Raw genomic sequence first — 14,542 nt, 5'->3', positions numbered from 1 at the left:
GTAAATGGGCTAAATGCACCAATCAAAAGACACAGATGGCAAACTGAATAAAAAGCCAAATCCATCGGTGTGCTGTGTCCAGGAAACCCATCTCACAGGCAAGGCTACACAAAGGCTTAAAATAAAGGGATGGAGGAAGATTTACCAAGCAAATGAAGAGCAAAAAAAAGTGGGAGTTGCAATTCTCATCTCTGGTAAAATAGACTTTAAAGCAACAAAGATCAAAAGAGACAAAGAAGGCCATTACATAATGGTAAAAGGATCGATACAACAAGAAGAGCTAACAATCCTAAACATATATGGACCCAACACAGGAGCACCCAGATATATAAGGCAAGTTCTTAATGACTTACAAAGAGACTTAGACTCCCACACAATAATAGTGGGAGACTTTAACACTCCACTGTCAATATTAGACAGATCAACCAGACAGAAAATTAACAAGGATATCCAGGGCTTGAACTCAGACCTGGAACAAGCAAACCTGATAGACATTTACAGAACTCTCCACCCCAAATCCACAGAATATACATTCTTCTCAGCACCACATCACACCTACTCTAAAATTGACCACATAATTGGAAGTAAAGCACTCCTCAGCAAATGCATAACATCTGAAATCATAACAAACAGCCTCTCAGACCACAATGCAATCAACTTAGAACTCAGAATTCAGAAACTAACTCAGAACCACACAGCTTCGTGAACACTGAACCACTGGCTCTTGAATGTTGATTGGATAAACAATGAAATGAAGGCAGAAATAAAGAAGTTCTTCAAAAACAACGAGAACGAAGACACAACATACCAGAATCTCTGGGACACATTTAAAGCAGTCTCCAGAGGAAAATACATAGCAATAAGTGCCCATATGAGAAGAGTGGAGAGATCCAAAATTGACACCCTATTGTCGAAATTGAAAGAGCTAGAGGAGCAAGATCAAAAAAACTCAAAATCTAGCAGAAGACAAGAAATAACTAAGATCAGAGCTGAACTGAAGGAGATAGAGACACAAAAAACCCTTCAAAAAATCAATAAATCCAAGAGCTGGTTTTTTGAAAAGATCAACAAAATAGACAGACCACTAGCCAGATTGATTAAAAAGAAAAGAGAGAGCAACCAAACAGATGCAATAAAAAACGGTAAAGGTGAAATCACCACAGATTCCACAGAAATTCAAACCATCATCAGAGAATATTACAAATAACTCTATGCACATAAACTAGTAAACCTGGAAGAAATGGATAAATTCCTGGATTCCAGTGTCCTCCCAAGCCTAAACCAGGAGGAAGCTGAAACTACGAATAGACCAATAACAAGGTCTGAAGTCAAGGTGGCAAAAAGAGCCTACCACACAAAAAAAGCCCAGGTCCAGATGGGTTCACAGCCGAATTCTACCAGACACACAAAGAGGAGCTGGTACCATTCCTTCTGAAACTATTCTAAATAATCCAAAAAGAGTTAATCCTTCCCAAATCATTTTATGAGACCAACATCATCCTGATACCAAAACCCAGCAGAGACTCAACAAGAAAAGAAACCTTCAGGCCAATATCCATAATGAACATAGATGCAAAAATCTTCAATAAAATACTGCCAAGCTGATTGCAACAGCACATCAAAAAGCTTATCCATCATGATCAAGTAGGATTCATCCCAGGGATGCAAGGCTGGTTCAACAAACACAAGTCTATAAATGCAATTCACCACATAAACAGAACCAAAAACAAAAACCACATGATTATCTCAATTGATGCAGAGAAGGCCTTTGACAAAATTCAACAGCCCTTTATGCTAAAAACCCTCAATAAACTCAGGATTGATGGAATGTATTTCAAAGCAATAAAAGCTATTTATGACAAACCAATAGCCAATATCATACTGAATGGGCAAAAACTGGAAGCATTCCCTTTGAAATCTGGCACTAGACAAGGATGCCCTCTCTCACCACTCCTATTCAATTTAGTACTGGAAGTTCTAGCCAGAGCAATCAGGCAAGAAGAAGAAATAAACCTTATTCAAATAGGAAAGGAGGAAGCCAAATTGTCTCTATTTGCATACGACATGATGGGATACCTAGAAGACCCCATCGCCTCAGCCCAAAAACTCCTGAAACTGATAAGCAACTTCAGCAAAGTCTCAGGATATAAAATCAATGTGCAAAAATCACAAGCATTCCTATACACCAATAACAGACTTAAAGAGAGCCAAATCAAGAACGAACTGCCATTCACAACTGCTACAAAAAGAATAAAATACCTAGGTAGGAATACAACTCAAAAGGAATGTAAGGGACCTCTTCAAGGAAAACTACAAACCACTGCTCAATGAAATAAGAGAGGACATAAACAGATGGAGAAACATTACATGTTCATGGTTAGGAAGAATCAATATTGTGAAAATGGCTATATTGCCCAAAGTAATTTACAGAATCAATGCTATCCCCATCAAGCTACCATTGACTTTCTTCACAGAACTGGAAAAAACCACATGAACTTTATATGGAACCAAAAGAGAGCCCGTATAGCCAAGTCAATTCTAAGCAAAAAGAACACAATAGGAGGCATCACACTACTGGACTTCAAACTATACTACAAGGCTACAGCAATCAAAACAGCGTGATACTGGTACCAAAACAGATATATAGACCAATGGAACAGAAAAGAGGTCTCAGAGGCAACACAACATATCTACAACCATACAATCTTTGATAAACCTGACAAAAACAAGCAACGGGGAAAGGATTCCCTGTTTAATAAATGTTGTTGGGAAAACTGGCTAGCCATGTGCAGAAAGCAGAAACTGGACCCCTTCCTGACACCTTACACTAAAATTAACTCCAGATAGATTAAAGACTTAAATATAAGACCTGGCACCATAAAAACCCTAGAAGAAAATCTAGGCAAAACCATTCAGGGCATAGGAGTAAGCAAGGACTTCATGACCAAAACACCAAAAGCATTGGCAACAAAAGCCAATATAGACAAATGAAACCTAATCAAACTCCACAGCTTCTGCATGGCAAAAGAAACAGTCACTAGAGTGAATAGGCAACCAACAGAATGGGAAAAAATTTTGCAGTTTACCCATCTGACAAAGGGCTGATATCCAGAACTTACAAAGAACTCAAACGGATTTACAGGAAAAAAATAAACAAGCCCATCCAAAAATGGGCAAAGGATATGAACAGACACTTTACAAAAGAAGACATGCATGAGGCCACAAACATATGAAAAAATGCTCATCATCACTGGTCATTAGAGAGATGCAAATCAAAACCACATTGAGATACCATCTCATGCCAGTTAGAATGGCGATCATTAAAAAATCTGGAGACAACAGATGCTGGAGAGGATGTGGAGAAATAGGAACACTTTTACACTTCTGGTGGGAGTGTAAATTAGTTCAACCATTGTGGAAGACAGTGTGGCGATTCCTCAAGGCCTTAGAAACAGAAATTCCATTTGACCCAGCAATCCCATTACTGGGTATATATCCAAAGGACTATAAATCATTCTACTATAAGGACACATGCACACGAATGTTCATTACAGCACTGTTTACAATAGCAAAGACCTGGAACCAACCCAAAAGCCCATCGATGATAGACTGGACTGGGAAAATGTGGCACATATACACCATGGAATATTATGCAGCAATCAAAAATGATGAGTTCATGTTCTTTGTAGGGACATGGATGAATCTGGAGAACACCATTCTCAACAAACTGACACAAGTACAGAAAATGAAATACCACATGTTCTCACTCATAGGCGGGTGATGAACAATGAGAACACATGGACACAGGGAAGGGAGTACTACACACTGGGGTCTATTGGGGGGAATAGGGGAGGGACAGTGGGGGGGAGGATCTGGGGAGGGATAGCATGAGGAGAAATGCCAAATGTGGGTGAAGGGGAGGAAGGCAGCAAAACACACTGCCATGTCTGTACCTGTGCAACTATCTTGCATGTTCTGCACATGTTCCCCAGAACCTAAAATGCAATAAATAAATAAATAAGTAAAATACAAATATTAGCTGGTTGTTGTGATGTGCACTGTAATCCCAGCCACTCAAGAGGCTGAGACAGGAGAATCGCTTGAACCTGGGAGGCAGAGGTTGCAGTAAGCAGAGACTGTGCCACTGCACTCTAGCCTGGGTGAGAGAGCAAGACTGTCTCAAAAAAAGAAGAAAAAAGATTTTTAATTTGCTGGTCTCCTAATTGGATCATTGGCCTCAGGGTGGAGTCCTTCAAGAAGCAGGAGTAGGAAAGCATGCAGTTTTCCGGGCCCAAGAAAAATGCATAGCTGGAAACAAACAGATTTTGAGAGGGATCTATCTGCTTTTAATTCCTGGGGTTCCATAAGGAAAACAGAGGTTTCTTCCCAAAATGGGGTCTGTGGCACATTCTCTGTTTTTCCTAAGGAGTCCCATGCTCTCAGAAGTTATCTTAGGGCCTCTTATGTGTGTACCAAGGGTGGCAAGACAAAATGGAGAAAAATAATTCAGTTGACTGAGAAAAAGCCTTTTTCCAGAAAAACAAGATCCAAGAAGAGAAAAAATATATAGACCTTTTAAATATACCTATAGCTTGGTTATCCACTTTTAATTAAGCTGAGTTCTCTTTAAGAAAGTCCTTTTAAGTCCCTTGATACCCGATTCAGCCATGACATGTGGCCATTATTTCTGGCTTTTGAGCTTTACCAAAAGTAACTCCCAGGTGAAACCAACAAGTCTCAACTAAGGTTATGACTTAACTGCAAGTGTACAAGGTATTTTTAAAGAAGTGGTGAGTAGTCTTTACAAAATCTAGAATCTTTAAAGGTGCTTCTGAGAAAGGAAGATTTAAGAAAGGAAGCTAGAAGTTGTTCATAGAGGAGAAAAAAATACGCAAATGGTAAAAGTTGCACAGATATTAACCAGAAAGTACTCATTCCCTAAGCCAGGATTGAACCGGGCTGCCATTATAAATTGGCAGAGACCCATACAAAGTATTACCACATGGTTACAAAGTCAAACTCCCACGAATGTAAAACAAGATGGAGACCTGAAGTTTGTTACTGACCATTTGCTGGGCTGGCTTGAACAGCAGGCTTATGGGGTCCTAGACCCACATTCTATCCTAAGGTACCCCTCTTCAGGACAGAACCATACAGAAAGACACACAAAGCACACCAGACTGGCTACAGCTTAGGACTAGTCTCATAAATCTTTTTTTCCATTATTCAAAACTTTACAGAAGACATAAACAGTGATTTTTATCATTCATTCAACTGGTTTGCACAGGGAGAGGGAGGCCAGAAGTCCAACTGGTAAAAATTTTTACCCTTTGGCCAGCATGTCAGGCTTCTGGGTTCCCTTACCCTGAGCTCAATTTAAGCAAAGCAGCTTAAGGTTTGGGGTAGCTCCTCAGTTCGCGGGATGCACCCAAGGGGTGTGTCCTGTGGTACGGAGACATGATTACCCATCTGTGAAGAGAGGACAAAGGAGGCAAAAGGAGGAAGAAGGCTTTTTTCTTTCTCAAAGGAATCCCAGTGATACAGGAGGCATTTGAGAGAAATACAGGCTGAAGATGATTGGTTATCCATCTAGAAAGATGGAAACAAGGCATCTCTAGTTTCTTTTTTTTTTTTCGAGACGGAGTTTCCCTCTTGTTACCCGGGTTGGAGTGCAATGGCATGATCCCGGCTCACTGCAACCTCTGCCTCGTGGGTTCAGCCAATTCTCCTGCCTCAGCCTCCTGAGTAGCTAGGATTACAGGCACATGGGCACATGCCACCATGCCCAGCTAATTTTTTGTATTTTTAGTAGAGACGGGGTTTCACCATGTTGACCAGGATGGTCGCAATCTCTTGACCTCGTGATCCATCCGCCTCAGCCTCCCAAAGTGCTGGGATTACAGGCTTGAGCCACCACGCCCGGCCCATCCCTAGTTTCTTTATCTTCCCAACCAATATCTGGGATATGTGAAGGAGAGAAGAAAGTATCCCCTTTTCTTCCTTTCATCCTTGTATTCCCAAGTTCCAGTGACCTCAGCAGGGTGCCACCCATGGGTGGCAGTGTGGCTTTTCATGCATGTTAACAGGGGGCCTAGGGGGTGGGAACTATCAGCATTTACCTTTGTGCTGCCTTTCTCCTGCTGTCATAACCTTTGTGTTCCCTAGATTTTGTCTATGCCATGGATGCAAGCCTGACCTCCATCCACGAAGCAGGAAGGCCTAATTGGCAGAATTGGTCATGTTTGGGGGCAGGAAGACACCTCCAGGCATGGGTGGAGAGAGGGCATGACTTTAGTCCCATACTTACGTCTCTCTGGGCCCAGTAAATTTTGCATACCTCACACAGCTCACACGGCTCTGAACTATTTTCCTTTTGTCACTGGGAACTGTCATCTTACAGCTGAATATGAGATGATTCTTGTCCTTCAAGGGTTAACAGTTGAGTTGAGGGAGAGGAATCTCTAAAGGTCACTTCGTATATGGTAATTCCACACAAAGATATGCACAGCAGACCGCAGGAGCAGAGCTCTTAGCCATCCTGAGGACTGAAGGATGGCTTCCCGAGAGAATTCACTGAATTTTCATTCATTTTTTCAAACCTCAGGTGTAGATGGTTAAGTCGATGAGCTCGAATATTTTCACACTCTTCCCTAGACTTTAATTTATTTATTTATTTATATCCTACTTTAAGTTCTGGAGTACATGTGCAGAACGTGCAGGTTTGTTACATAGGTACATTTGTGCCATAGTGGTTTGCTGCATCCATCACCTCATCATCAATGTAAGATTTATTACTGAGGTAAAATAGGAAACTGAGGCAGTTATTAAAAAAGTGAGAAGCCAATTTATTCAGCTCCTGGGCAATCTCAGTGGTCCAAGAGGGGCCAGAGAAGTCACACCCAGCTGTTCAGGGCTTGGGGTTTTATAGGGTGTGCAGGCAATTGATTGGTTACTGGGGAAACAAAGCGAAGGCATTTCTATTGGCTGTTGAGGAGTAGGAAGTACATGGAGTTAAAGTAGGAAGTACATGGAACTAGCTGCCATTGGTACGTGGGTGGGACTTTGGGTAAGTGGGCCTTGATTGACTACTGGGGAAACAAAGAGAAGGCATTTCTGTTGGCTGTTGAGGAGCAGGAAGTACATGGAGTTAAAGTAGGAAGTACATGAAACTAGCTGCCATTGGTAGGTGGGCGGGACCTTGGGTACGCAGGCCTGCTGGGGGCGTATGGGGCAGGCTGTTGCTGGGCAGGGAACAGTGGGGCTTCTTTTAAAAAAAAATTTCTCTGCAGGATTTTTTAACAGTGGGCTGGAGGTTGGATGCATAATTTAGTGCTGATTGTGGGCTTGGGCATGGTATGCAGAGGCGGGTGCGGGGAAGCTTTGTGGAGAAGCCAGATAATGAGCTCGGGTGATGACGCAGTTATCAGGTATGGAGAGTGATGAATGTGTCCGTTTGACTCCCGGCAATGCGACCGGCCTTACAATCTACATTTGGTATTTCTCCTAATGCTAGCCCTCCCCTATCCTCCTACCCTCTGCTATCCCTCTCCTAAGCACCCCCCACCCCCCAACAGGCCCTGATGTGTAATGTTCACCTCCCTGTGTCCATGGTGTTCTTATTGTTCAACACCCACTTATGAGTGAGAACATGTGGTGTTCTGTTTTCTGTTCTTGGGTCGGTTGCTGAGAATGATGGTTTCCAGCTTTATCCATGCCCTAGACTTTTTTTCAGTCCTCCGTCCGCCACCACCTGCTGCTTGACTCTCCCGTTAGGACATTGTTTATCTATCAGCTCACTTAAATGATGGTTGTTTTCTATCCCCAACCCCAGGTACCACTGGTTTCTAGCTATTGTACCTCCCTCCTCCCTAAGAACCCCCAGCTTCAAATATCATTTGGGCTATCCCACCCAGTATTCCTCCTTGTTGCAGTCATCCGCAAAGCCCTCGGTCACTTGGCTTTATTCCCTGAAGACTTTAGTTCTGAGCTCACTCTTACTCTTGCCAGAGCTCTTCCTGTTTTGATTCTTGGTAATCTTAGTATTGATATAGGTGATCCATTTAACATCCCAGTCTCTCAGTTCTTTGACTTCGTCTCCTCCAAAGCTCTTGTACTCTATCCTTACTTCAGCTATTTATTCCTGTGATCATAACCTTAACTTGTCATTATTAATAATTGCTATGCCTCCATATTCTCAATTGAAAGCATCCTAATCCCCTTGGCAATTACCTCCTATCATCCAGCTAACTTCCCAGAGCACTCAAATTCCAACACTCATTTAGTCACAAAAGAACCTTACACTGATTCTATGAAATTTTCAGTGATCTCCTTCACGCTTGCATTTTCCAGTTTAAATTCTATTATTCATTATCAGTCCCTTGCATAGTACATATATAAGCAATTATTTGTATTCATTTAGTTAAATTTCTTTAGACCTTTCATTAATATGTTTTTAAATTCTCCAATAGAAATGTACAACGGACAATTAATGCATTCTCATATTAATGCATTTTCAGTGCATTTAATACATTAGGAATCTATCTCCTTCCTAAAGACCATCTACCTCGAACTTGCTCTTTTGCTTAAATGTGGCAAATGTACAATCTCCAGCAGTGGATTTTCATTTACCATCAGCCTGGAGATCTGGAGATGCCTTCCACCACTCTTCCAAGTTGGATTCCCTTTCTCTGAAGCCCAAAGTACTATATGTTCTCTGTATGGAGAACCACTTCTTCCAGGAGATCTGAACACAAAGGGACATAGTGAAAATATCTTGAGGACCTGAAAATATCTATTTTATTCTCTTATTTGAATTATTGTTTGACTCAATAGAGAACTTTAGGTAATACAGCATATTTTCTCCAGAATGTTTAAGGCATTTCTGTCTCCATTTTGCTGAGTAATTAATTGGTAGGGCCTTTTAATCTGGAACTTCATATCATTCTATTTTCAGATACTTTCTTATTTCCAAAAACATTATTTTTGTTTTTTTCTCATTTTAAAGAGTGCCTGTTTTTCATTTTTATAGATATTCTATTACTGTAATTTAGACTAATTTGAAAATTCTTCTATTTTTTCTGTATTTTCATTTATTTATCTCCTTGTTTTACATTCTAGGTAACAATTCATCATTCTCCAACTCTGATATTGTGCTTTCCACTTTAGTTAATTCATTTTTAATTTCCAACTTATTTTTATTATGCTCTTGTGTATTATATTTTCTTGTCTCTCTGAAAATATTGAAGTTTGTTATTTAAATATGTTTTTCCTTTGGCTTATCTCCATTTCTTCCAAGTCCTATTTTGTTATTTGTTAATCTCGGCCTTTTATAGTAAAGAATTTTCTTAAATATGTAAGGATTTTTCACTGTTTACTTACATTTAATAATGGAATGCTATGACAAAGGTTGTGTACACCTACACACAAGTACAGACCAATCTTACTTAGAAGTATATATACAAAGTCCTAAATACAATATTAATAAATAAAATATATATTTTTTAAAATTCATTAGGATGAAGTGGTATTTATCCAGGAACTGCAAAGTTGGTTTGGTATTGTGGAAACATTAAGATTCTCTACGGATGCAAATTATATTATCACCTCGAAAGATGCAAAAAGGGTTTTGAACAAAAGTAAACAGTCATTGAGGTTTAAAAGAAAGCACTAGACATGTTGTTTAGTTTCCATGTGTTTGTAAAGTTTTTGAAAGTTCTCTTGTATTGATTTCTAGTTTATACCATTGTGCTCAGAAAAGATATTTGATATGATTTTAATATTCTTAAATTTTTTAAGACTTGTTTTGTGGCCTACTATATGATCTGTCCTAGAGAATGTTCCCTGTACAGTTGAGAAGAATCTATATTCTGCAGCTGTTGAATGGAATGTTCTGCAAATGTCTGGTACATCTATTTAGCCAGACTAAGAAAAAAAGGAGAGAAAACTAGAATAAATAAAATCAGAGACAAAAAGTCAATGCTACCACTGATACCACATAAATACAAAGGATCATAAGAGGCTATTATGAACAATTATATACCAACACATTGGATAAACTAGAAAAAAAAATGGATACATTTCTGGACACATATAATCTACCATGAAGAAGAGAAAACCTGAAGAGATCAATAACAAGTAATGATATTAAGTCAATAAAGTCTCCCATCAGAGAAAAGCCCAGGAGCTGATAGCTTCGTTACTGAATTCTATGAAACATTTTAAAAGAACTAATATCAATTCTGCTAAAACTATTCTTTAAAAAATGAAGAGAAAGGAGGAATACATTCAAACTCATTTTACAAGGCATCACCTTGATACCAAAATCAGACAAGGAAACAACAAAAAAAGAAACAACAGGTCAATATTTCTGATGTACATAAATGCAAAACCTCTCAACAAAATATTACTAATCTGAGTTAAACAGCACAATAAAAAGATTTTTCGCCATGACCAAGCGGGATTTAATCCAGGAATGTTAGGATGTTTTAACATATGCAAGTTAATTAACATGATGTATCACATTAACAGAATGAAGAACAAAAATCATGTGATCATTTCAATAGATTCAAAAAAAGCATTTGACGAAATTTAACATTCTTTCGTGGTAAAGCTCTCAACAAATTAGGAACAGGTGTAGATACATCAACGCAGTAAAAGCCATATATAAAAACCCACAGCTAATATCATACTCAATGGGAAAAAATTGAAAACTTTTCCTCCAAGATCTGGAATAAGATAAGGATGCCCACTTTCATCACTTCTATTCAGTGTAGTGCTGGAAGTCCTAGCCAATGTAGACAAGCAAGAGAAATAAGTAAAAGGCATCGAAATTGGAAAGGAAGAAAGGAAGTTATCCCTGTTTATAGACAGCATGATAATATGTATAGAAAACCCCAAAGAATCCACTAAAAAACAGTGAGAACTAATAAATTCAGTAGAGTTGCAGGATTTGAAATCAACTTACAAAAATCAGTAACATTTTTATACTCAATAGCAAACTGTCTGATAAAGGAACAATCCCACTTACAATAGCTACAAAAGAAATAAAATGCTTAGTAATAAACTTAGCCAAGGAGGTGAAAAATCTCCACACTGGAAACTATAAACATTGATTTAAAAAATTTAAGACCACACAAGACATTGGAAAGGTACTCCATGTTCATGAATTCAAATTAATACTGTTAAAGCAGAGAAAATATCTGAATAACTGTGTCTCAAAAGAAGACATACAAATGGTCAACAGGTATATGAAAAAAATGTTCACTATCACTCATTATTAGGAAAATGCCAGTCAAAACTACAAAGAGATGTAAATACTCACCTCAATTAAAAGGGCAATTATCAAAATGATTTTAAAAAATAACAAATGCTGGTACAAAAGTGAAGAAAGGGGAACCCTTATATACTATCGGTAGGAATTTAAATTAGCACAGCAATTATGGAAAGCAGTATTAAGATTCCTCAAACAATTAACAAATAGAACTGCCATATAACTCAGCAATCCCACTGCTGAGTATATATCCACCACCGCCCCCCGCCACAAAATGAAATCAGTATGTTAAAGAGATATCCGCACTCTGATGTTTATTGCAACACCATTTGCAATGGCCAAGATATAGACTCAACCTAAATGTCTATCAGTGAATGAATGCGTAAAGAAAATAGATTATGTATACAAAATAAAATACTATCCATCCAATTAACAAAAATAAGTCTTGTCATTTATCATGCATATAAACCTGGAGGACATTATATTAAGTGAAATGAGCCAGGCAGAGAAAGACGAATACTGCATTATCTCACTCATAGGTGGATTCTAAAGAAGTTAATTGCATAGAAGTAGAGAGGACAGTGGTTACCACAGGCTGGGAAGCAGAAGGATAGGGAGAAATTGGTCAATAGGTACAAAGGTACAGTTAAGAGGAGTAAATTTTGGTGTTCCATTGCACGTAGGGTGACTGTGGTTAAAGAGTTGGTATTACATACTTCAAAATAGCTAGAACAGAGGGTTTTTAATGTCCTGATCACAAAGACATGATAAATGTATGAAGTGATGGATATGCTAAATACTCTGATTTCAGTTTTACATAATGTATACATATATCAAAACATCACAGTGTACCTCATAAATATGTACAATTATCATTTGTCAATTTAAAACTCATTGACCAATAGAACAGAGTAAATGGTCCAGAACTAGGTCTAATTGTATATGGAAATTGAGTAGACATTAAATGTGTATCTTATATTAATAGGTAAAAAATGACCCTTTTAAAAAGTAATGTTGTAATAAATACACAGACATATGAAAACAAGGCAAATGGATCCATTCCTCAGACTAAACACCAGAATAAACTCCAAATGGACTGAAGATTTGAAGTGAAAAATGAGTTCATAACAGTATTGAAAGAATGGATTAATTCCTTTAAAATCTGGGAATGAATAAACACCAAAAGCAAAGTAAAAAGAACGCCAAAACTGGAAAACAATTGCAGTTTACATCACAAAGTCTTAATATGTCTAACATGTAAAAACATTTCCACAATGGTAATGAAAGAGACCAAAATCTCTGTAGAGAAATGGGCCAAGCTAAAGGCCAAGCTAAAGGACAAGAACTCCCAGACATTGATGGTAAGAAGACAAAATGTTACAACCTCTATGAAGATAAATTGGGCAATTGGTAGCAGAATTACATATGTAATTCTATAACCCAGCAATCCTACATCTACAAATATATTTCAAAAATATTGTAGGGAAAAAGTGTGATGAAATATGCAGGCCTAAGACTTATTTGTAACATAAATATTTCCATTAAAATATTTGGTACTGATTGAATAAACCGTGGTACAGCCACACAATGGTATACCATGTATCTGTATAAAGAAATATTTCTCAGAAATAGCTCCACATATAATTATGGAGTGATCTCTAGAATATATTATCAAGTGGTAAAATCAAGAGGAGAAATTGTATGTAATACCTACCATTTATCGGTGCGAGATGACAAGAAAAAATATGCATGCATAGTTACTTATATAAAAATATAGAAGGATAAACCAACATCATTTCAAAAAATGTTTTTGCACTATTATGAAACAAAATAAATTTTAAAAAATCAAAATAAAACAAATAAATCTATATATTTAATTGACAAAACTACAGTAAAAGGAATAATTTCAAATTACTTTAAGATACAATGATGACTATATTTTAGTGAAATAGTCTCAAAGAATAAAACAGTACAAAGTGTTTCCAACTGTTTTCAGAAAACAAAATATTAATAGATGTCTTAGTATAATTATCCTGAAATATATGCATATTGGATGTATGTACCTTGTGGGATAAAGCAAATTAACAATTATGTTGATGCCATTGAGAACTGGAATTTTCTGCACAGCAGTGATTCCAATGTAAAATTGATGAGACTAAGTAAAATTTGTGGTCCTAAATTTAAATTGGACTTTTCAGTATTGATTCATAATTCATTTTATAGATGTACATGCATTTCCTTTTTATATCTACTTAGAAAGCCTAGAAACTGATGAACTCAGTTAAGAGTGTGCAAATGTTAGACCCAAATTGTGGTCTCTGAAAACAATTTCTCACTGAAATGAATCATGGCTCCTTAGAGCAATGGCTTTGTCTGGGACCAAGAAAACAAGCTGACTGGGCACATGGCTCAAGCTGTAATCCCAGCACTTTGGGAGCCTGAAGCAGGTGGATCAGAAGATCAAGAGATCAAGACCATTCTGGCCAACATGGTGAAACTCCGCCTCCACTAAAAATACAAAAATTCACTGGGCATGGTGCACGCACCTGTAATAACAGCTACTCGGGAGGCAGAGGCAGGAGAATTACTTGAACCCAGGAGGCAGAGGTTGCAGTAAGCCGAGATCAGGCCACTGCACTCCAGCCTGGCAAGAGAGCAAGACTCGATCAAAAAAAAAAAAGAATAAGTTATGTCAGGAACAGATTCTCATACTAGAAAATCACAACAATGAAATTAGGAAATACTCAAAAATGCTACAGTGGAATCAAAAGAACTTAGGAAACAACCTGAAGATGGCCAAAGAAAGACAATTTTAGTGTTAGAAAATGATTGGTAATTTTGTTAAATGTTGGCAATCATGATTTTGTAGATAAACATCAATTTCCTGGAAGTGCATGCAGAAGTATTTAGGAGTAATGTCGTGAGGCAAGAAACCTACAACAAAAAAAATCCAGTACGATAAAAAAGACAGAGATAGGCCGGGTGCGGTGGCTCAAGCCTGTAATCCCAGCACCTTGGGAGGCCGAGGCGGGTGGATCACGAGGTCAAGAGATTGAGACCATCCTGGTCAACATGGTGAAACCCCGTCTCTACTAAAAATACAAAAAATTAGCTGGGCATGGTGGCGCGTGCCTGTAATCCCAGCTACTCAGGAGGCTGAGGCAGGAGAATTGCCTTAACCCAGGAGGCGGAGGTTGCGGTGAGCCGAGATAGCGCCATTGTACTCCAGCCTGGGTAACAAGAGCGAAACTCCGTCTCAAAAAAAGGAAAAAA

Source organism: Callithrix jacchus, chromosome 14 (assembly GCF_049354715.1).
Source record: "Callithrix jacchus isolate 240 chromosome 14, calJac240_pri, whole genome shotgun sequence".
NCBI classification, from domain to species: Eukaryota; Metazoa; Chordata; class Mammalia; order Primates; family Cebidae; genus Callithrix; species Callithrix jacchus.
The sequence above is the reverse complement of the archived record's forward strand: the minus strand, read 5'-3'. Positions refer to the sequence as shown.